Consider the following 26,253-nt stretch of genomic DNA (forward strand, 5'->3'; position numbering starts at 1 on the left):
CTTTGCATGATTGAGACATGGAAATAAAAACCAGTCCTGGGTGCAATGGTTTCCAAAAGAGCTCTTCCAAGAAGTTTAGGGTCCAAGAAATCATACAGCAAGATACTATCAAAACTTTATAAGTGAACTCAGATATGAATTTCAGCTATTTAGTCAGTAAATTGCTTGCTCTTTAATAAACTTTCAGGTAAGACACCGTCCTGTCCATTTTCTTGAAAATATCCTTCCTCCTCCCCTCCCCTCCACCCCCCCCCCCAAAAAAAAAAACAAAAAACAAACTTGAAAAAATTCCTTCTTTACTGACCTTGCAACTAAAAAGAGAAAGGCTTCATTTGTTAATGAGGTTTGAGAAACTGCTCAAAAAAAGCTTTCTTCTTTGATTAGCTTACCACAACAAAGTCATATCAAAAGTTATGTGACCCCAGCTCCCTAAAAAGTCAAAGCTTATACAGCTGCTTCAGAGACTTACTGGAGACCAAAACTGATGTTAATATGGATAGTAACAGCAATGCCTAAAACAAATTAGATAATTGCATATAAAAACACTTTTTTGAAGGAAACCTCAGGTCTGGTGAATATTGTCCTTAATAATCTCCCTCTCAAACAAATCTGGAAGTCTTTGCTTTGCTGTACAGAAACACTAACTGGAAAAATCTGATTTCTACATCAAAGAAACAGCATTACCCAAAGAGCTCTGGAAGGTCACACTCTGCTCAATGTGCAGGCAGGTACACATGAAAACACTGGGGCAGAAAGTGCCCACCAGGTATGCTCTTTTTTTAAACAAGAATCATAGGGGTGAAGATATCCATGACAAAGAACTTCCTAATAGAGGTCCATCAACTACCTTGGTCACTGCTAATGACAAAACTACCAGGAACAGAACAGACGGTTTGGCCTGTACTCAGGCATTACCACTTTTTTAGTTAAAAAAGCAATAATTGCAACAATTTAAAGGTAATTCTATAACTTTCTGAAATAATTTCAATTTTCCTATTTTTAATTGGGTGCATTAAACACCTTGATAATACTATCTTAAACACCAATTACATCATACACAGCATTCATTTTTGAACCAGTTGTTCTATGTAATGTTAATCCATAAAGTGTGATGAGCCTTCATACAGTAATAGCCAACTCAGGACGTACCCACATCTTGGAACCCCTTTAAGCACACAGAGCAAAATTTGCACAATATCCAAGTTAACACCTGAGCAACAGTCAACTCGGCACAGAGAAATAACAAGTCCCAGTTGGGAGAAAGGCATACAGGACTAAAGCTACATAAAGTGCTGTCACAGGACTGGATTGAAGGAAGCAATAGGTCGGTATAACTATTAATTTCAACTGCTTCCCTAATATCACCATGAATTTAAGAAGTCATCTCACTATTTGAAATTTGGAATCATCACCTGCAAGATTGTCTCTCTGTTTTGCTAAGTGAAAGGAACAATACAGACAGCTCATTGGCAGGTTGAAAAGACAGTATTGGCAGAAATATTAGAGCTCAAAAAATTCCCTCCCTTACTGTTTAAATAAAGGTTTTTGTTAACAATTTTCATCATCTTCTAACCCGATCAACACTTATCAAATACATCTTTACCACTGTTGGGAGTTAAAACTTAAAAAAAAGGAAAAAATTAAAATTACAAGGTATCTCAAAGGAAGTTGCTTACTTTGCAGACTGTAAGCCTTTTGGAAAGCAGAAATTTTTTCTACAAAATTCTTCAATGTTCTAGAATGAGTCTTATTTTCAAAGTCAAACCAGCTAGTTTGAATAAACCTAACCTGACCCATAACTGAAACTTATGAGCTTAGCTTACTTTTGAAAACAATGTCAATATGGGGGACATTTTGCTTAGCTTACCACCAAACACTAACATCTTTGGCTCAGTGTTCAAGTCTCAAAGTTGCTAAAGAAACAGCAGCAAGTTACAGAGGCAAGTCTGAAGAATAAAATGATGGCAATGGTAGAAGTTACAAAGGAAAGAATCAAATTCAGGTGAAGCCAAAAAGCCAACAAAACGTGACTTCAGTCATTCATTCAGACCAATTTTAAATTATACAAATGTTAAGCTTATAATCAGGAACATTTGCAATAGAAATCAAACCCCAAGAAAGTTTAAAATTTTTTGCCCATATTTCAATGAAAAAGTCTTACAGCTAATTTCATCACATTAAATTTTGAAATTTTCAAGGATCTGAATGCTTTGAAAAAATACAAATAGTATTTTTTATTTAATTTTCAGATGCAAAGCACTGATGAAGGCAATTTAAGTACTTGAACAACATTCACAAATAGAGATGTGAAAATGGCACAGTGACAGTGTGGACGCTAACTTTTACCAGCACCCATAGTTAACACTGTGGCAGGCCTATTCACCCATCTTTGGCTAACTCCTTTTTGCACTTGACTTTTCAGCCCAGTAATTCCACTGAGCAGCAACACTCCAGTAGTCTGAAGGGACTTCTCGTTTGCCTGTCTCTGAAAATACATAGATCCCAGTACATAAATTTGATTGTTACCTGCATGAAAAACTGTTAATACTTATACACTTTGTAAAAATGTGTGTTTTTTCAGACAGCTTGATTAGGCAGAGGTGGTCAATATTGAAGAGGAAGTCTGAGCACTGGAAAAGGAACACCTGCTTTTGGTAAATCTAATAACCCCTGGTTCTTAAGGCACAGCCTTAAATGGAGTACCTGGTTTCTTCCAGTATCACATGGGGGATTTTATATTTTCCTTTCTTTCCCAAAGGTACGACAAGCATTTATCACAGTAAGGTATTTCTGTGAGACATCTTTGTGATTTATTTTTTAATTTCTTAGAGGATTTATTGGATTCATATTTTCTATTTAGTTTGTGGAAGGAAAACAAATAAAAAAGACCTCGTACTGCAAAAGCAAAAAGCAAGGCATGAATGCCCTAAACGCCTCTCAGACTACTGCACCTCAAACAAACATTGCAAAACTTCCAGATTCATAAAACAAAGGCCTCAGTATGTGTCTCATTAATGTAGGTCTGAGTAGCTGACAATTTGAAACTTGAAATACGGAAAGTCCATAGACCATGGATAGTAACTACTCATGTCTTCACATAGCAAGCGACCTTCAAAAATCATGTGGATGATACTACTTCAGTGCAATCAGTAAGATAAGTTTTCAGACTCTGCTTTATGTCTTTGCTTTGTGGTTTTAAGACAAGTGTTTGATGTCATTTGAAGATAGGTTTTTGTGGTGTAATACAGATAAGGGTTAGGCTGAGCTTCTGTTCTCTCACAAAGGAAACCCTTCAGACACATTCATAAAACAGCAGGAAGGACACCTACCGTCCTTACACATTCATATCATAATGTCTTCTTTCTAGAAGATTTTTTTCCTAGCAAAGTATATCAGATAAGATCAGCATCATCATCAATACCATCACAGGGAAGCTGCTGGCAGCATACCAACTGTTAATTAACCCCAGCACTGTCATAGCTGATTACTTTGAAAAGTACTTTAGAACTGTTGAATTAAAATAAGATAAACAAGGATAAAATATTTAACTAATATTGCAAAGACTACTATCTCCAATATTGTCATGAAAGGCACTCTTTCTACCAGGGAAGAGTGAATTGATTTAGAGACAGCTCAGAATTTAGACCTCCACTTCACACTGAGCTTAAGCTAAACCTCCTCTTGAGAGCTTGGTAAAACCAAAGGTATGTGTGGAGGGTATAAAACTGTAGTATACTAAGGCCCAAATACACACAAGGCTGCACATGACTAAAAGGATTTTTGTTGCTCCTTTAAAGGCACCTACATTGTGCATAGCAGATAAAAAGGACAGAGCAAATACATACCTTGCTCAGGTGAATGGGTAGAAGCAGAATTAGATGGATATAAAATGATGCCTTGGCTTCACCTTAACCTAATTCCATCTTGTTAGCATATGGAAGAACATACACAGAACTGAGTAATAACTCATCTTTTTCCTCATCGTCATTTCTAGGATGGTATTTTCCATTTAAATCAGTGGAGCAGAATTACAGAGCACAGAGCAACACTTCTACTATGCACAAGGTCTTAATGTTTCACTCTAGGGTTGTGTATCATCAGTCAGACCTTTGCAACCAAGTAACTTTCCTGCCCTACTGAAAATAAAAGATTCTGAAATACAAATCTCTCATCCTAGATTTTACTGATAAACAAATGAATTAGATAGTTAAAGCTCAGTATGCAAGCCACCTAAAAGACTGACATGAAAAGATATTCATTCTATAGAAAAATATTTGCCATAGAAAAGGAGGATTTAAAAGTATTTTTTCCAAAAGTAGCAGGAACAGTTGGGGGGTGGGGGGGAAGGGATGTTTGTTCAGTTTCTTTGTGAGAAATAACAATGGAACAGTTTGAATAGCTCAGAGATGCGAGCAGGCTGAGAGCACAAATGCAGCCCAAGCTGGGGTACAAATTCTTAGCTACAATGATGGAAATCTAGCTCCCAAAACCTTTCTTGAAGGTGGGACCCATAATCTGGCCACAGGATTTAGGATGCTGAGGCCTGGGAAGGAAAATCCAGTAAGAGAACCAGCAGGAGTACAGGAAAGTTCCCCCCACCTCCCCACTCACATTGTGACTGATTATATTTTTATAATTAAGTAATATTAATTAAAAAAGAAATCATAAATAGTTCTGTTATCTGTACCCTTAATTTCAGATACAGCTGTATTTTAATATGCAATACCCTGGATCCTGAATGTTGTAAGCCATATAAGACACCAATACTCCTTGAATTTCTTTTTGTTGTAAGATTTCCTGCCCTTTAATTTCATTGACTGACTTACTGTTCTTAACTGCAGACAGGGTAAATAGCATTGATTGAACTGTTTCCATTTTTGCCAAATATTGAAAGTGTAATAGTCTTGTTATACAGCAGTCAAAATTTCCTATGTATATTTGATTTTTTTCATGAACTTTTGTATACTAGGTTTTCTTCAGTCATTTTTGTTCCTCTGAGACTAGGAGATACAGCATGAAACAGCAGCCAGGTCCAGCAGCAGATCATCATTGTGAAATACCTTTTGGAAGATTTCAGATTTTGCTGTCTCCTTATCTTATAATCTAAATAATCTCTCACCAGACTGTTTCAGACTACCATACTACTTTGGCATTAAAAATTTCATGTGGTGAAAAAGCACAAAGGAAATAGAGCTGTCTAAAGCATTCCCTAATCACTGAATCACCTCTACATCCAAGGATAGAATTTGTTTAAACAAGAATTGATCAGATATCCCAGAAATCATTAGATTCATTCTAGACAAGTCGAAATTGACTAAGATTGGAGGGGAAAGCAAAATACCCCCCAAACACTTACATTCTTTGCTTGCCCTTCATCTCTTGCTTGCCTGTAATTTCAGTCTTCTGGGTAGCAAGCACCTAGCTTTTGTTTTTGTTCTTATTGCTTAGAAGCATGAGAAAAGGGGAAAAACAGTTCCTGAAAAACAAAGTATCTACTGCTTTCTGAGATGACCTTCTGATGTCGATCTCCACTACTACTACAATATTGTGTGTCAAAAAATTTACCCTTACTCTTGTCAAGACAGGCAGCCTTATAAAGCAGTGTAATGAGGCTTTCTGACTAGCTGAGGTTTGGCAAGGAGGAGGTTAACCCAGGAGTGAGAAATAGATGCAGGCAAGTAGAATGGGAAAGCTGAAAGGAGAAATCACTTAGGAGACAGTAACTAACCTGACTATATGAACTATATTTCTCACACCTCCAAGGGCTAATGGGAAAAGCAGCTTTGAACAGTTTGCACACTGAGGAAAAGTGCACCCTGGGAGAAGAGAAAGGAAGCCAAATCAGATGATTTCCCAAATAAAGCTTGACACAGAGTGTTTCATAAGCTGGAGAACCTAAGGACCTCAAATTTCACAGCAGCATTATAGGATGAATAAGGTTGATGCACAGCTGAGCATGGAATAACTCCACTGACTGACAGAAACCCTTCACAGGATATAATTAGGAAATGATGTGTCCAAACAAAAGGAGTAAAGGAGAAGTAGTATTTGACATCTGTTATAGTATTAATAAAGCTCTTTTAACCATGATAGGGCTGTCCAAATATAATGGGGCACATGTGCAAATAGAAGTTTCCAAAGAAATTAGTAACAAATAAAAACAATTTAAAAAACCTTAAAAATACCTGCACATATAAAAGATGGGGGCAAATGCACCTAAATCCCTCAAACCTAAACAAATCCAAGTTGAAAAGATTAGGTTCACCGGTCAGGTTAACTCTTATTTCTTCAAAGTTGTCTCTACAAAGACATAATCTCTCCAAAGACATATTCCAATAGCCCAGACTCTGATTAATACCCAAATTAGAAACTGAACAGGAGAAAGCCAAATATTATACCAGCAGTTATACAAAGCACTAATGACCTATTGCGGTATTTCACAAAAGGTAAAGAGCCTATGCATTCTATTCTCACTGGAATATTCCAAATTTCCAATGAAGTTTTTCTGTCCTGAACTTGCTTTCTGAACAGCAACACATGCAGTAATGTTCAAGGTTTCCATTTTATGAATAGAAGTATTTTATTTTGGAGTAATTACCAAGTCTTCATAAGCCCTGCAGGCTCTAGCAAATTTTTGGATTTTACAAGAGACAGACTGACTGAAGACCTTAATATATATATATTGAGGATGGTGAATATTATCTGGATTGAAAATAAAAGATGAGCGCATACTACCTGAAATTCATGCCTTTTCTCAAAAAAGAAACTGTTAACATGTGGTGCATGATAAGGGACTTTAAGACATTAGTTTTCTGTGAAAAAAATCTGAGTAACACTTTGTTTTAAGGTCTGGTAACAGTGACAGCCATGGGCACATTATTTTTAAAATATAGTTTTATAGGATGACCAGATATTAATACAAACAGAAGTTTTGCCACAAACACGCGTCTCTTGTTCAGGTTGAAAACATGGTCACCTTCAGTTTGGGAATCTTTCACTGAATAGCTTACTTTGAAAGCCAATTAAATTGCTTTCAATTCATCTGAGAAAAAGAAAGCTGTGGTTTGTTCAAATGGCCTATTTGGAGAAACTTCAGGATTGATCCTTTCTTCCATTATACCAGCTTTCCATCAATGCAGCTCTGATAGCGTCAACATAGCTACACTGGCAAAACACTGGTTTAACTGAGGAGAGAATCAAACCCTTCACTTGTAACAACTTCTGTCAAGAGACTAGACTAAGTCACTTTAATTGAGTTCCTCTCGCTTTCATTGTGCAGAAACAAAGGAGGAATAAAAAGAGATCAAAGAGCCCTTATTTGGAACTAACATAATTGTGTTCCTTGGAGAGAATGACGAGCCTGAGATTACTGAAAGGAGATAGACTCTGAATATATAAACTTGACAACAATGAAATTAGAGTGTTTTAAGGAAAAAAAGGCGCATGCAGAGATATTTATTGTAACCTTTCATCACTTTATAATCGAAGTAGTGTGTGTTCTAGTGTCTTTTTTGCTATTATATGATGTGACAGCTAAATTTCTCTTACATTTCAGCTTGTGGGAATAGGTTTTATCTATGTATTACTTTAAACAATGTTTCTAACAGACTGCAGTAGTCTGGAAATTTTTCATTTCCTGATGAAATTTTAAGAATTATTTTCTAGTCTTGTAAATTCTGTTGCTAGGGTTGTATAAAAAGCGTGAATAACACTTTCCAGATCTGAAGAGATAGTATGCAAGAGTAAATTGCCATACAAAGTGTAACTCTCTGGAAGGGGGAGGGGGGAAAAAAAATAAAAGACATTTGTCTCTGAAAAACCAGCTAACATATACCCTTACCTTTGACTTCATCACTTCACCATGCAAAAGTGAAAAAAGGGTCACAATATAACTGTATACATGCACAATAATGACAGTCCCATAATATAATAAAAATAATCATGTACACAAACTATAAATAAAACTTAGGGTTTAGGACCCAAAAAATAAAATTGGGGGTTTGAAGGCATCTTAGGAAGTTAAATACCCAAATGCTGTTTTGGAGATCTGGGAATGTAACACCATCAAACAATCAGCCTTCAAAAACTGGGCATTTAAAACACCATTCATAAGACATTGGGAGTATTCAGAAAATAATTGGGTTTTGGAAAATTTAGCAAATACACAATCAATTCAAATACAGAGAATACATGAAGCAGTACAGGCAATAAATACAGATACCTACAGTTCCAGCCAAATATATACTAAAATTAGTTGTGTAGGCACATCTAGTATTGCCATTTAGAAATTTGACCCAAATGTGATGTGGTAGATAGTTCTGTACCAGTAATATGGTAAATTAAAAGTTAACCATTACTAGCGTTCAGGACATCATTACTGACCAAAAACAATCACAGGAGAGTCTGAAGGAAGGAGTGCTTGTTAACCAACTAGTCTGATCCAGATTTCCAGGCTGCAATGCCCAGGCAGCCTGCACATACCCCACGGAGTACAGGCAGCGATCATTAGACTCTTTCTCTGCTCAGAAAAACGCTGACGGCTGTCTTTCCTTCCTCCCCTGTTTCCAGAGGCAGCCCAACAACACCTTATGAATGAGAATCTAAACTTGTTTCTGCAAAGCTCTTCTCACTGTGGAGAAATCGAACCAGAGAAACACAAACAAAAAGCTCAAGTGACACACTGAACAACAGAAACAAAATAGACTCCATGAGTCATTTATGGGTACAATCAATTACAAACATAGCACGAGCTTTTTCATCAGGTCAGAACTGTCAAAACACACTGAATCTGCCAGTGTAGGCTAAGTGGAGCTACAGAGGCATGATAAAGGATTATCTAGTGGAAGAAAAGACTTTTTAATGTTTTGAAGACTGATAAGGAAACCATTGCTTGGAGCTATAGCAAAACTATTGCTTGTTGACACCCCTTCCAATTGCAAAGCCAGACTGCCTGGTATCATTCCTTTAAAGGTGTGGTTAGTGTGAATTCTAGCTCCTCTCCAGTGTTGAATCTCTAAATAACATCAGGGAAAAAATAAAACAAAACAGACAACCACAAAAAACCCCAAACAAATCAGAAACAGCCATGTGAAAGAGGTAGCTGGGCTCAGTACAAAGTGTGGCTCACAAAAGAGGAAAACAACAAACAATTACAAAACCCCACCCAGACACACAGAATAATGGAAAAAAAGACTTCATGACTGCATGAAAAGAACAAGGGTGGGGAGCTGGTGGCCCAAGTCTTATTAGATAGTTTATGTCTTTAACTGAATAACTCACCCAGGATTACTTTTAACCCAGCCCTCTAGAGGCTGAGGATGCTTCCAACCTGCAGTTATTTACCCAGTTTGCACACAGGTTAAATGAAGGCGTAACTTAAATTTTGACTAGGACCTGTCTCTTTTGCAGCAAGGCTGAAGGCAAAAAATCATTGGCATTTGCAGAAAGCCCTGCAATAGTCTTCCCCTGGTTATAACAGGGACAACAAGCAGGAAGAAGCAGCATACCAGAGCACAGCAGATATAGGATATGCTTTCAGGAGCACATGTGCTAATAGAGACAGAGGTACTGTAAGAGAAACAAGGCTTAATTGCAGAAATTCTTACACATAGAGGCAAGGATGGTTAGATCTAAGAGACTAATCCTGGAACAAGACCTAACCAGAAATATTCACTTTAGTTGAACCCTCACTGAGGACAACAGGAGAGTTAACAGCCTGAATTATCTTTTCTCACATTGAAAAAAAAAGAATCAGTGCCGAATCAATAATTTGGCCCTTTGGAAAATAAAAACTTTGCTTTTTTTTTTTCTTTCTATTCAAAGTGGTAAAGATATTAGGAAGATATTAGATTTTGATACAGATCTCTTCCCAACATTAACCGTTAGTTCTTGCATCATGTTGCTAAGGGCTGTTCAACATACACACATGCCATTCCAGAGTTGAATACAGCATACTACATACAAAGGCAATGCCAAGGCAAGCTGCTCAGCAAAGATGCAAGACAAAAATAGGCAATAAGGAGGGAACAGCTCCCAGTTTAAACTTCTGCCTGGCTGGGTAAGCATTGGTACAGAAACCTGTTTAATAGGAGAAGAAACAGCTATAAGACTTACTTTCTCATAGAAAACAAACCCACTTAATCAGGACTGCTGTTTTACCTGAAGAGGTATAACAATAGGAAAGGATCTTTCAGAGACTGAATCTTGACAAGACAAGATTCTGTGTTTTCTCTCAGAGGCAGGAACAATTCATCTCATTATTTTAATATAGCCAATTGTATAAAGGTTTTCCTTTAGACTGCTCACTGAGAGACTTGTCATAAATTCACAAGGCCAAAAGAAAATATCACAGTACATTTTATACCTTTGCAAATGAGGAGGGAGACCAAGGAGAGAGGTTAAACACTGGAATTTATTAAGAAGGACCAGTTACCGATACTGGCATATGATCACTCATCAATATTGAAGAATACTGGTTTGACTTTAGCTAATATTTCAAGATAAAAACTGTGAATTAAAAGCTGGAAAAAACCACATTGCTCTATGCATATATAACCTTCACAGATCCAGAGGATTTTTATTAAGATGTTTGAAAGACTAAAGATACCTAAAAAATAAAACCTAAAAACTATAAATGAACAAATTGTCTACCAGATTCCCCTCCTCACCCCTCCCCAAAGTTACAGAATTGTTTTGCAGTAGCTTTACTGCATTGAATTACCCAATTATCTTCTAAATTATAAAAGGCAAATCTTCACCACCAACTGTTCCTAGGACTGCCAGGATGTGCAGTGTTGCAAAACTGTAGCAAAAATGTAAACAAAAGAGCCCTACTGAACAGGGAGGCAGGCTGTCCACATATGCCAATCCCAGTGGCTTCAATCAAAGGAGAGATTGTTTCACAAATAAACTAAGCCAGTGCAACTAATAAACTCCTGCTCTAATTACTGGCTGCAGATGTATCAACTGAAGCAAATGAGACGCAGGCAACCATTAATTATCTAATGAGGCCAGCAGTGTTTCTGATGAGGTGGGGCTGATTAAATATTAAACAGTAGCATATGGTGAGCACCAAGAACAAAAGACTTGAATATGATACTCTCTAGATATATATATATCTCTATAAATACAACATTGCATAAAAATCCTCCCTCCGCTAAGACAGAAGAGCAATCTCGCTGAGAAAGGTAATTAGGACAGAAATGGAAGCACAAAACTCAAAGGGAGTATAGCGAGATCTGACTTCTGAAGGTATAACTCAGATGAAAAGGTTTCACATTAAAGGGATGCCAAAAACATTTAGACATTGCAGCAGCCATCTCTTTGTTTAACCTTCTTAGTTATTAAGACCTGCAATTGTTTCCTTTTTTCCCCCAGTCCCTTTCTTCCCTTATCTTTCACTGGAAAAGTCCCAGGGCTCACTCAAATAGCATGAGCAATATCTAGCAAATCCGTGCTTATAACACAGCTCACAATATTCAACCAAGAAATGGTAAGTATAAGAAGGGGAATACAATCATTGAAATGTTATTAGGACCAGCTAGGTATGACAGACTCTAAACTGAAGGAAAATCTAACCTTACTCACACAGATGTCAAGCCCACTGAAGCCAGCTAATCCCATCAGACTTAAATGGGCCACCTACAGCCAGCATACCAGAGAGCTTGAGATGAGCCACATGTGAATTTTTTTTTCCTCCTGTCAGCTGTGCTACCCTTCCTCACAGACATCCACTGCATTCAGCAACCCCTTGCAACCCAAGAATTCTCCCCTCCTGAAGGCCAGAGACTGCAGGATGCAGTGTGCTGAACTACTGAAAGCCTTTCCAGCTTCTAAGACGCAGTAAGCTACGCTGCTTTACTATTCAATGCTTCCGGTCAATTTGGTCGCAGTCTTGCCCCTGTGCACCGTAATGTTTCAATCTGACAACTCTGGGAACTGCCAGATACATTGTAGGTTTGCTTTCCTCCTACCCATGCAAATATGGCAAGTCAGCCTGATTTGTCCTAAACTTGTAACACATGTATCAAGCTGTTCAGTGCAAGTGATCTGTGCGCCTACAGTAGGTAACAGCTCATTTCTGTGTTTGAAGACGAAATTTGGATCCGGCTGCTGGAAAGCTCTGTCTGGGCTCCAAGGGAACCAGACATTTTGAAGAAACTTGAGAAACCCTTTAAATCTGTCAGGGCAAATTTACAAAGATAGGCGAAAAAGATTCAGATATAAGATAAACTTATAGCAAGGGAAATTGTGTCTAGAATTGGCAATGGCTGCACATTCCCAGAAGCTTCTGAAGGCTGCTTTTTGAAACCCTCGATAAGCCAAACAGCATTTGTTGTTTATTTCAAAATATGCTCAGATGGCAGCCACTTGTCACATTTTACATTGTTACACTGACAACAATGCAAGTGTCCTAGTTCCATCCAGCTTTTTAGCTGCCATTTGTATCAGTTTATTATGGAACGAGCCCATTTTTATATCAGGCCTTCTTGTAGTAACAAAGAATCAACAAGTCATTATTGATTACCTAGAAAGAGATTAGATTTTTGGAATACCTTTGCTATTACAAATGGTTTCCCTAAATATAAAAGAATGGTTCTCCCCCATCTGCCTTTTTTTTTCTTTCCCTTTTTTTGATAATGACCTTCTTTATTATAATCTCCTTAATATCCATCTGCTACCCTTTAGGCTAAAGCTTCTTAAATTCAAATATAGGGCTATTTTTATCACAGAAGAATATGTAAAGCAATAGAAACATTTTAATGGATTTTTGTGCCTGTGGCCCTCTTTAGCTGAATTTCCATAATGAAATCCGGTTACAGACATTGGTGCTGCTACAGTTGGCTGTTCACACAAATAAAGAATGAACATTTTTGTCTTGTAAGCCAACCCAGTAAAATAGAAAGTGCAATAGCTACCTACAGAAGCCACAGGATTTTTTCCTCTGTTGCTGCTTTAGTACAACTCTATATAACTGTATTTTTACTCCAATAGGGCATAACAATTAAGATAAAGTCACAACTCTACATTTAGGTTATAAATACAATGTATAAAGTAATTTTCATAAGTAGTAACTAACAAAATGAGGATGCTTTCTTTTGTGCATAGTATTCAGGAACACCAAAATAACTTCATAAAAGCAGTTACATGGAACAACATTCACAGTAAATGTCTGTGTAAGCTGCCTTATTTGTTTTAACAGTCTTGAAAATATTTTTCTAATAATACTTCTAGGGTACCAATTCTTCTCCATCAAAATATTTTATTATTTTCCTATAGCTGTAAGTGGAGTTGAGCAGAAAACACTTTCTTGTTTCATAAACATTCCTTAAATTTAAAATGTTTTCTCACTTCTTATCGGGAAGAGAACAAGACATTTAAAGAAGGGAAAAAAAAAGATCAAGGAATAGTTCATATTGCTCACAAAACAGTGAGCAGCCCTTCTCATCTAGGAATTCAAGCCAGTGGTCACCAGGCCACGTCCAGAGGCCAGGTTGCATTGGGATGGCCCATTTCTAACAAAGCAAGACAACCAGCACCCAGAAAAGCCTTAGTAGCCACAAAAAAAAAATCTTTTAATTATTATTTATACTTAGCAAACTGATCAGTGACAATCTTGACTCTGTTCATAATGCAACTCAGCCTTGTATCAGCCTAACTAAATTCTGCATGTATCCCAGCTGCTCAGCCATTATTATTATTTTTTAATAAGGCCCAAAGTATTTCAAAATGCATACTTAAGCACTGAAATGCTGCAGAGGTATAACGAATAGCAACATTCTCAGGAGCACCTGATCGTTTTAGAAGTAAGCAAGGCTTCTAAATCTAGGACTTCAGCATTTCTGTAATGTTTATCTTAGCAATTACTTATCAAATATATTTTCTGTTTCCAGAAGCCTTTACCATTAATTGCCTCAGAGTCTCTACAAGGTGTGATGAGTCTCTGCATTTTCAGAAATGCCCTTTCACAGAAAGAATGCAGTTTTGAATAACTTGTTACCCTTCTGCGAGTAGGAGCTTACCATTTAACACACATTATACAATACTTTTCTCATTTCAACAGTAATATTATCTGAGATTCTAAATTCAAATAAGTCTTTTGGTTCTGAATTGTGTATCTTTAATTCTAAAGAGTTAATTATTCTAAACCCAATGTCTCCTTTATGGTGGCTGTTAACAAGTACATCATTCTCTTTCCTTTGTCTTGGTGTGATATGTCTCTGCAGAAATTAAATGCTGTAACCTGCTTCCTTGGACTTACTGTTAGCTCTTTAAAGTTTTTCTACATAAGGAATTTTACTCTATAACATCCTCATTTGTGCAAAAGTTGGCTTCTTAGCATAGCAGGCTGTTTTGCAGTTGCGATGAATATTCAACAATGTAAAAATAAGCACATACAAGGAAATAACTAAACTTTCAGCAACGTTGAACACTAGTCAGCATCTGACAATGCCTGCAAGTGAGGTGGGGTCTTCAGGGCAGCAGAAGCTGCATGTGCAAAACTGAACAAGCAGTTCAGATGCATGCCCTGTCACTCTCAAAACTTGCTCATGGCAAAAGGGAATACACCACAGAGACGTGAAGCCAAGAAGTTACTCTTTGCCCAGCTAAGGTTTTAAGAATGTAGCAGCCCAAGCATTTAATTAATATTAGATGTTAATGAGGTTTCTCTTCAATTAGTTAACGCACCTCACATTGTTATACAAGAGCATCCCTAGCTTCTGCCTTTGATGTAGGCTGTGCTGCTGACTCCTCCGGCCCAGCTGCTCCCCAGCTGCCATGGGGGCTGCTCAGGAGCCGGCACAGATGGGGGATGCCCAGGGGCAGCCCCAGCCCATCGCCAGGAGCATCTGGCTGCTTGTGGCAGCTCATCCCTGGGGGCTGGGGCCTGCACGGGGCCAGGCTGGTGGTGCCTTCCTGCAGCCGGCCCTGGCCTTGGCCTGGGCCCTGCCCCTGTGAAGGACTGCTTCTGGCAGTGCCCAGCGCCTGCTGTGGCTGGACAGTCCTTCCTCACCCGGGGCCCTCACAGGACCGCAGCCATCTGAGGGGAGCTGCCCTCACCCCAGCACCCCCGTGATGACTAGCTATCACTGGCCCAGGCCAGGCCAGGCAGGTCCTGGAGCCTGGCATGCTGAGGCCAAGGTGGAGCCTGCTGTGCAGCAGTACTGCCAAACACACATTTGCTGGGCAGTAGAGTGTATCTCTGCTTTCATCCAGGTGGCAGCAGTGGTACCCATGGTCACCACTGAAGAGCAATGGGAAGAAATAGGGCTGCTGCAGCAAAGCACCTATTTCTTCCACTCTCCTCAGTAAAGCTGCCAATAGAAAGGGGCCTTGAGGTCTCCTGTGCTCTTGGCTGTGTGCTCTCACATTTCAGGATGCCACACCAAAGTATTTGGAGGATGAGGAAAAAAATGCTTTGTTGGCAGAACCTTATACCAAAAACTAATGAAGAAAAAGCCAAATTTCCTCTCTTTATCTGTTCTGTTCTTTCATGCCTTCTAAGTGTTTTCTGTATTCCTTTGTGGAAGAAGAGCTGTAATGTATTTTCAGAGGGACTCAGCTCCTGCAGGATCCTAAATTGCCTCATTTAATCTACACGGGTACTTGAATCTGCACTTAATACATTAGTTAATTAAGCTACATTAAACCACACAGGCAAAATAGAGGCTGTGTTCAGATAAATTAAAGGCTCTGATTTTCTGATTTAAAACCACAAAGCAAAGACTTGCAGAGAGCCCAGCCTGGTACTCCCTCATTAACTCAGCATATTGTGACATTTATAGTTCTTACTCAGGACTAGGAAACCAAGGAAAATAGGGGTTTTACAGTGGTGAAACAAAACTAGGTAACGCTGCAGAAAAATAAAGTTTGTGTCCATACTATGAGCTAGCAGAACAAGGCTTTGCCTTGTTCAGAAATCTCTCCTCATGTAATGCAAATATTTTCATGTTCACAAGGAGAATTTTGTGCTGCCATTTGAAAGACATTTTTTCCATAGATGTTTCAGTAATTATTGTCAGTGAGCAGAATTCACCGCTGAGAGAGATAAATAACCACATCCAAAGAGGAGGTAAGCAAGGAAAATGAGTTTTTCGTGAAAAAATCATAAACTGGAACAAGATTATTTAAAATGTTCAACTAAGTTCAACTTAATAAACAAATGCTAGCTAAGAAAGAAAGGCTATACACAGATAAGCAATAAAACAAGTAAGAAGAGCAAAACCAAAAAAATAATTACTTGGCACGGGTCCACACGTAAGTAAATGCCATGTGGAATGTCAGAGGGCTTCCCTCCCATCCCCACCTCTCCCAAATGCTGTATCCTGGCTTCAGGCATCCCTCTGAAAGTTAAGCACATCCTTACACATAAATCACTGAAGTTTTAGGGAGTAGAAAGGGGCTAAAGCTGGCATTTCTGAATTTTGGGTTTTTTTCTGTTACTGGTTTTGTTTTGTTTGCTGCTTTTATAAGTTACCAAAGTAATTTAAACATTATTTCACAAGTAATTACACAAAAAATTAAGTTTTGTGTAGGCATTGCCTTCCCTAGCACATCTTAGTCTCTGAGAACTTCAGAAATGTTATGCTACCAATATTTTGCAAAAATATGCCAACATAGAAATAAAAACAGGTACCAAACTCAGAAAGAAACATCTCAGGCAGAGAAAGATGTAAACTCCTTCTATATTTCGAACTGATAACTTAAAAACAAACCCCTCCCCCTCCTTTCCTCCAGTCAACTTTAATGAAGCTGAGAGGGGAAGGAAAGGGAAGGAAGAGGGAAAGGAGGAGAAAGAAACCCAAGTAAAATTCTCCCCATTTACAAATTCATTATCTTTCTTTTGCCATGCCTGTAGTTTAGAATTAATCAAACTATTTTTGTTAAACATATAAAGACAAGACAAGACACATGCTGTTTGTTATTTCTATAAAGAATTAGGGCTATAAGAGATTTAGTAAGAGAGATTTTTTGAAGGAATTTAGGAATAGTTTTCTCCAAAAACGAATCACCTACTTTCCCAGATGTAGTAGATAATGCTTGAGACCAGCATAAAGAAACATAATAATCCAAATATATATTGTACTTTTGATTTGGGTTCAGGTAACACTTCAAAAACTTTAAGCCCATGCTTTCTTTTCATTTACATGAGAGAGAGAAATGTTGAGAGTTTTAGTGATGCATACAAGACTACACAAGTGCAGATGCAAAAGAAAAGAAATCAGTTTCAAACTGCTTCTGATCTTTAGGAATTTATTTGTTCTAAAGGCACTTCAACTCAGCATTCTCATCCTTATTTTTAAGGAACAGAAGTATTACCAATGTTATTTTAATTTAGGATTTTGCTCAGCAGCTTTAGAAGAACCTCCCTGAGACTTGGAAGGCATCTTTCTTTAGCCAATAGTGCTGAAAGAAGAAAAGCAATCTCAAGATTAAAGTGCCACAAGATCATGTAAATATCCTTTCAAGAAATAATCAGCTACCCACATTTTAAACAGAATTCAGCAATCTCTTTTTTGTCCATTAACAAAGTAACCAAGTTTTGTATGTAAAAACAAAGATAGTAAAAAGTTAATCTGTGTGCTGTCTTGAATTCCCCTGACTAGCAGCTTGATTGGTTCTGAGAAAGTAATTAGAAGGAAATTAGAAGAGATTTTTGTTTCTGCTTATTTTTGTTTAATGTTAAATTCCATAATGTTCAGTAAACCACTTTAGTGCATTACAGTAGGCAGGATAATAGATAAAGGAAAATTATTTTACATCTCTCTTTGAAGTTGTATTTTTTTAATCTTGCTTTTCTCCCTACATATTTATAAAAGAAAAGAAAGGAAGACTTCTGGGGACTTGGCCATTCCCTTTATGGCTTAGTAGCTGGGTTTCCTAGGCAGCATTTAAAAAAGTATTAAAATAGTCTATTACCAACTTCTGCCCACAAAGTAGTAAATGGACTAAAGTCAAGATGTGTGTATTTTTTAACTACTACAAGCTGCTATACACTCTACTTTTCTGTTAACCTCTTTCTTTGTTGTGACCCTTCTACTTTCACTGTTCTGCACTATGGACTTTTTATTTTTATGTATATATATACACACATATACACACACACTCATATGCTTATAATACATGCATAGTCTTATATGCTATGAATTTTTTTGTCAAGGTTTCATCTCCAGAAACATATGACACTGCATTAAATCATCATTTAATAACAAAAATAATGTACGGAAGCTCATGGCTGAGGCAGAACTCCTGCCCAGAATCTCTGAAGCTTAGTCCAATGCCCTGTCCATCAGAGCTGCTCAGAAAGTACATCCTCAAGTTCAAAGGCAGAGCATATTGAGAGCAATAGAAACCATAACATCCTAGTACTTTGTGCACCCTATTGGCAGTTTGAGTTTTAGAGAAAGAAGGAAAGAAACAGTGGTTGAACATAATATTGATTAACATGTATTATGAATAAATATATATAGACACACGTTTAGAAGAATATTAATTCCTCACCTGGTTTTGTGTTTTATCCACATAAAGGATAATAATTAATTTGCTAGCTAATTGCAGACTAACTGGCAAATTAATTCTCCCCAAAAACCTGAAGGAGATTGTCTTTAATACTTTTTTAATTATTTCCAGCTTGGTTTGACATGAACGTCAAGCTAACTACTAAAAAGTAGTCAATATTGCTCTTATTTTACACCTTTCCATCCTCACTGGTCTCAAATGATATTAAATGTAACAAAAATGTCTATGAAGTTCTGAATCTTACTTCATCTACAAAGCAGAATCATTTAGCAAGAGGGATGAAAAGCCAAGTATTAAAGCAAATAAATATTTCACGTCAGAAATAGAGGTTTGTGTTATCTCTTGTAGGTAAGATTAAAATTTAATTTTAAAGTAGTGACTTTGAAAGGCAATTAAATACTTGGTTCCCCCTGCTGTTCAGTAGGAGTTGGATACCTTACTCCCCAAAGCAACCTGGAAAATCCTAGGACTTTTACTTCCCTTTTTCTGGCTTGACAAACTACTGCAGTGAAGGATAAACAAGTTAAAGTAAGACTACAGATTTTATAATATTTCTGCCCTGATTTTGGCTAGAATAGAGTTAATTTTTGGACTAGTAGCTGGTATAGTGCTGTGTTTTGGATTTAGGATGAGAATAACATTGATAACACACTGATGTTTTAGTTGCTGCTGAGCAGTTCTTACACTAAGTCAAGGACTTTTCAGCTTCTCCTGCTATACTGACTGAGAAGGCTGGGGGTGCACAAGAAGCCTGGAGGAGACACATACAGGACAGCTGACCCAAATTGGCCAAACAGATCTTCCCTACCATATGACAACATGCTCAGCGTATAAACTAGCGGAAAGCTGGCTGGGGCTGCTGCTCAGGAGCTGGCTGGGCATTGGTCAGCGGGTTGTGAGTAATTGCATTGTGCATCACTTGCTTTGTATATTCTTTTATCATTATTATTATTTTCCCTTCCTTTTCTGCCCTATTTAAACTTTATCTTAACCCATAAATCTTACTTCCCCCCATTCTCTCCTCCATCCCACTGGGGTGGGGGCAAGTGAGCAAAGGGCTGTGTCACGTTTAGCTGCCTGCCAGGTTAAACCACAATTTCTCAGGAATGGAGTCCAAAGTGACTAACACAACTAATCTGTTTGTGTAAGTGATATATGATTAGATGTTTGCACAGTTCTTTGTAGATGCAAAGCAGTGTTTACAAATCTTAAGTATTATTATATGTAAATTAGCTGCCTCTGCAGAATTTTTTTTCTGGTGAGTCAGCAGCTACTCATTGCTTAAATGATGCTCTTGTTCTCAGAGTACTCCTTGATGCCTCCTGAACATTTTTTCCCTATGGAAGATAATGCCTTTTGCAATGCAAGATCCAATTCATCTGACAGTCATGGATTGGATGCACTGCTGAGAGGAGATAATGAGAATTGTAGATTTGTGGAACACACTGTCCTCTAAAGCTCTTCTTGCATCTATTTACTGTTTTCCCATATCTTTAACATCAAATTATGGTCTTAAAGCAGACAGATCTCGAAGAAGCTCTTTGGCAAAACAGTTTTACTGATATTGAACATTCTGGGGTTTTATAAGATTGCAAAATAAAAAAAATTAACTGAAAACTCTGATCCAGGCCAATAGCAAAACACCTTTTACTGGTATAGACTTTGGGGGAAAACACAGAAAAAGCCTTATCACAAGGCTTTTTAAATCACCCTCTTCACCCTAAAAAGTAATCACCCTTTTCCCCTTTGACTTGCATCCTTCCTGAAAAGCTGGAAACTCAAGTTAGCCCAGGAAGGCAAGCTGGTCTTCTCAAACAACTTCATACCTTGAGCTTGTGCAGGATAATTCAAATTCAGATATAGGGTGGACATAGTCAAGTATAAGATGTAGCAGTATCTGTTTTCCAGCACTTCTCAATCTTTTTAAAAAGCAAACAAACAAACAAAAAAAAAAAACCACAAAAAATAACCCTTCCTCAAACAGGAAAGCTAAAATTAAGTAAGGTCTTTGTGAGTGATACTGGTCAAACATAGTATTTCGTGCCTACACCAACTTTAAATGCATTTCTGGTCTGTACGATGGCAACCATTTCAGTTAACGTCCCATCATAGTCATATTCCCCAGATCTTCAACTATTTTTAACATGTTTCTTGTCAAGTATACAGGCACCCCAGTCTGAAAGCATGGCCTAAGCTCTGTGTTGCTCAAAGTAGAAGTTTTTATTTAGTCTTATGAAAGTACATGTCCAATTCTTGCATCAATTAGACCTCAGAATTACACTGTCTAGCTAGATGACCACTAACATTTAGATCTGTAGTCTGCTCTATTGCCTTTAATTAGGAAAACTAATACAAGTCTTCCACATACTGAATACAATAATTTTAAAGTTGGGGCGTGCAGTAATTGAAAATTCCTGACGTGTTTTACTATCCACAGCATTCAGCCTCCAGCATCTCTGTCTCAAATTGAAATTTGTCAAATTAACCATAGTTCTTCCACTTTAAGTGTCACAAATAAATGTAGGAAAGGAATTACCCAGTTTTCTTTTGGAGTTCAGTGGTTGTTAAACAAACTATAGGTAGTACCTCATTTGATCAGAAGTTGATCCATAACCATTCAAGATAATTTTGTTTCAATATCTCTTACTTAGAAACATGATTTTTTACAGGAGTTTTTTACCTCTATGTCTACCATCATAACTATTGATTTCTAACATTTCAATCATGTAATCATGTCACCTATTTCAGTAGCAGACTTTATGCCTCTTTATTAACTGAGCTCTTAATATTGGAATGCAAGTTATGTAATAATTTCATTTCTGTAAGTAGTGCTTTTTTAATCCATGTTTTTCCTTGAAGTAAGTATCAATTTATTGTCACTTTTCCCCTTTTGTTATTAGTTTTCACTACTCTCTATTGACCTAGAGGCCACCCAAACTATATAATTTTTTTCACCAGAAGACCACCACAAGCTCTCAAAACTAGCAGCATGTATAACACACTGCTGGTAAATCCAGAATTTTACATTCAAAACTTCTTACATTTCATCTTGGTTGCTTGGAAAAAAGATAGTTAAAAACATTCCTTGGATTTCTTCTTCTTTGCAACATTCACATTTGTACCTGTATGTTATCCCATGGTGCAGAACAGCACTAAGCACATTATTTATTCCCATTTTGAGACTGAGTGCAGCCTCTAATCTTGGCTTTGAGAAGACAGCGGGCTGGCCTATTGGTTAGAGGGAGTTACAGGAAGTTCTTCCAATCCTCAGTAGCACATGATTTCAAATAAGGACCTTCCTTATGGAGATCAACGTGTGTGTGTGATACTTTCTGATGGACCTGAAAAACTATGCACAGTTGGGTCCTGTGCACTTCTCCGGTTCCTTTCATTAACCTGTTCCCTGTTGAGGCACTGATATGAGTGCAAACTTCAAACTCAGTGAATTCAAACTCCAGTTTTAAAAATCACTCCAAAACACTTTGGTTCAGGAGTTCACCAAGTGACTGACTGTGATTGTAAGCTTCAGTGCTCATCTCCTCCCCCTCACTAACAGGCAGCTATTAGCCACTCAGAGATTTCAAACACTAAGGCTGATCAAAGGCCCAATGGTCACAGCCACATAAACCTACTGAGACTTAAAAAGAATGAGAAATGTGGGCTCAGTGGTATTGTAAAATATGCACATACATGTTCCTCTGCCTTATAGGGAGCTGCACAGCTGAGTAGATGAAATATTCCCTATTTATATGTAAGCTTTGCTTTAATCTTTGGGTAATTTGGGTGAAAAAAATTATGCAGATATGCTGACTAGTGAATAACTACAAAATAGATGATTAGCTAAACTTGCTTACTTATAAAGGGAGAGAGAATAATCTGCAAGATTTTACCTTTCCTATACCAAATTCTGCATTCATATAGGCTGTAAAGCATAACACAAAGCAGTAAAATAAAATGATGTAACCACTTTCTTATACTGTTGGAAAAGGTAGGAGTGTGATAGTTGAAAAGTACCCAAACAATGCAAAGCTCACAACATCTAAGTGGTGACACAGACTGAAGAATCCCAAAATGCTACAAAAACTATTGTAATAAGAGACCAAATCTGCAAGGTGCAAGCTTTTGGGCTGGATTTCTAAATTGTACACCCCAATACTGAAGACACTGAGACAGAAAAGTTGCATGAATCATGAAGCCTGATTGGATGTGTTGGAAGCTCATTGTGACTGCTGACTGAATAGCATCCTGCCATTTAGCCGTTTCTAGCAATTCACACACATGATTTCACCAGTACTAGCCAGGAATAAGCTTGCATGGCTATTTTTCCCTTGGATCTCCTCCACCAGATGCTTACCCCCAAATCAGAGTGTTCCATCTGCCTTTGAAATTTCTCTTTTAGATTTGTTTCACATGGTTAAAAGACCAAGTTTGAAAGACAGGCAGATAAATGGCAACAGAATTGTACAAGCCTCTTTTTCCTAGAGAATAGGCTGAAAGTTAGTTGCTGCAATACAGCCAGGGGAACCCTGGCATCCAGGGCTGACTGTGTGCTTTTCCTCCAGTGCTGGGACAGCCAGCATCACAGAGGGTAGCACACAGACCTCAGCACTGCTTCCACCCTCACTTGCAGGGCACATGGGACCCTACTTGTTATCTTCCTTGTGCTTGCTTAGCTACCTCTTGCTTTGCAGGACTGAGGAAGTATTCATCACTGTTTAAGGACAGGTGTTAAGGTATTAGCTCAAGAGGGACTTGGACCATGCTTCCTATACTAATGAGGAAAATACAGACAGAATCAAAATCTACTTTCTGCCTCAGGCAGCAGGTTAGCATAGATGAAGAAGAACATGTCTCTCTAAGTAAAAATCCAAAAACCTGAAGACCGCAGGATTTTTGGGGGGATTGCATAAGATGCAAATGAAGACATTTTAAGTAAACACTAGACATTTGTATTATGCCAGTTGAAAGCTTCAGAACATTTACTAAAATTTCTTTAAGCGAGACAGTATGTCTCCATTATGATGTCAGCAGTATTCACATGTGTAATCTCATGCTTTCTGCTACTACTTACTAATGATCCCTGAGGTCCCTTCCAACCTGTGATTCTGTGATTCTGTGAAATGTGCCAGAAAGATTATTGTAGGTCAAATATCACATAGGACTCGAAGGGTCACTACAATAGGCTGTCACACATCTGTACTACAAGCCTTCCTCAACAGTCCAATTGTTTAGGGAAATAACTCACGAACTTGAAGAATATACCACAAAACCAAGATGACAAATCAACACCATGAGATGTATAATGCAGAACTGTATAGAATTCAACAACCTGATTCAGTGAGCTAACTTCAGGCCCAGAGACCACACAGCCTCTGTGGTGTGCTAACTTTCCTATTGTGCTACTCAGAGCTAGTGCAGAGCTTCACACTGTGTTGGATTCATCCTTAAGGATTAGGCTGGATCTCTTCAATATCACATTACTTAGTCAAAAGTTCAGAGACCACCTATCTCTGTACTCATAACCACCTTATCCATACTATGATCAATTATGATTCATTTAGATGAATCACTTATTCACCCATACAGAGTCTGAGCAAGAACTGTGTGAAGACAAACTTGATGGAAAGTTTCTTCCCTACAAATAAATTTATGTATACCATAGTTTTGAAAAACAAGTGTGCCTTCCATTTTCTGGAAGAAAATCATTTGCTTATTTCATGGCTTCATTTAGAATCTCAGGAAGGAAAGAGGGGCACTGTAGGCAATAAATGGGAGAAGAATTTTTTCCTTTTCACAAAGAAAAATGTTTAAAAATGTTTTGAAGAGAAATGTTCTAATAAACATCTTGAAATTAGTTTTGGATGCTTAATACGAACAGGGGTCCTGCAGTCCCTAAGGCCTGTGTGATGGTCTTGACACAGTGCTTTTGGCGTGATCCAAACCAATTAGCTGCTCAGGCTTTTGCCTCTTTTGTAGTGGGTTAGTCTGTTCTCACTGTGTTACTCCTCTATTGGTGTGAAATTACCTCCAACTCAAGAGGATCACTTGAGCTCTGAATGGAAAGAATAAGTTGTATGTAGGACCTTCCACAGCCAGGATTAGTTTCTGCCTGTAAGCATAATTTCCTTTTCTAAATATTTTGTTGCAAAATTAGCTTTGAGCTATGTAAGCCACAATTGCTACTGGAAAACTTAAAAGGGAACGTATGCATTTAACATATAAAATGTACATATCTTTAGCAAACATTTACTCATTTTAAAATGCTAGCTAAAGTGATGTTATCTTCTCAGTACTAAGTTCTACTTAAATTCTACTAAGAGTGTACAGGTCTAGACTTGAATAAAAAATAAGATATTTTGTAAACAAAATATGAGCAGCTCAGATGTAGATTACAATCCATATTTCTCTTTGACAGTATAACTGCATAGTTAAAAATCCCAGCTCACATAGTGTGTCAAGACAGCTCCTGGAAAGCGAGGGATAAGAAGCAGGAGAATATCTCTGCAGTGTCCCCCATGCAGCTGCAGAGGCTCATCCTTCTTGCTATGCACAACTGAAAGGGGTCACACTGCAACACGTTGTAGGATAGGGCACTCCAGCGCAGTAAGTTCATGCATGGGCTCAAGGTTTGTACAAGCAGACCATCAAATTTTTCTCTTCTTTCTGAAGAGAACATACTGAAGACAAGCTATCACATTAGTAAAAGCACAAGACAATATCTCTCCCCCTCACTTTAAGATTTAATACAGGCTTGCATTTTGGCACTCCCAAAATATAAACTAATTTAGTTAAACTCCACTGCATTTATTAGGAAAAATATTCATGACTGGGATAAAACAGCAGCTAGCTTTTAGTAATCCAGACTTGGAGGTACCTACAGCTATCTAGAAAATGAGTCCAATTGCTTGGGCAAACTACCAGATGCCAAAGCATTGTACAGAGCTACAAGCATCTGTACTTAAAAGTGGTATTTCAGCAAGCATATACTAGGAAGATACCAAAGATTTGGGTTATCCTACTTCATATAATAGGCAGTTTTCTTCCACAGCAGAAATATCCATATCCTTCAACATCTTTAGGCAGCATGCCTGGCTGGAGTGACAGCTTACTGTACACAGGCTTCCAGAAATATCCCAACTCCCTATGGGAACTTTACCTGGAGTGCAGAAAGACCACCAATGTTGCAGCAGAGACACAAGATAAGCGCCTTCTTTAAAGGCCTCTAATGACAGTGTTCCTTGCACCAATTAAAATTAGCTTCTTCCACCAGCAAGGAAGAGTATAGGCCCACAGAATTAAAATCAAATTTTCACAGCTCAGATTCACCGAAAACTACAAGTTAGTGCCTATCACAGCAACAGAAAAATTAAATATATTTTTAGTTATTCACTCTAGATAGTGATAGATTAATACAGGTGTTGTTCTTACAAGAGTGTACTTTGCCCAGAAAATCAAAAAGGAACAATTACCACCCAAATAATTGTTTCCTATTAAAATGGTGTATAATATATTCGTGACTGAAAGCATCATGAACAGCCCATAAATCCTCAGAAATGTATGTGGTCTAATGACTATTCATTATAGATGTTATGAGGTAGGAATGACTTTAAAGGATTTAACAGAAATCAATGATGACCTCATATGGGAACACAGCAGTAATTTAACCATTGATGTCAGTTCACCTGCCAGGCACAAACAAAAGCCACTGGCATGTAAACATATCCTTGGCTCATC

The sequence above is a fragment of the Phalacrocorax carbo genome, chromosome 10 (assembly GCF_963921805.1).
Source record: "Phalacrocorax carbo chromosome 10, bPhaCar2.1, whole genome shotgun sequence".
Taxonomy (NCBI): domain Eukaryota; kingdom Metazoa; phylum Chordata; class Aves; order Suliformes; family Phalacrocoracidae; genus Phalacrocorax; species Phalacrocorax carbo.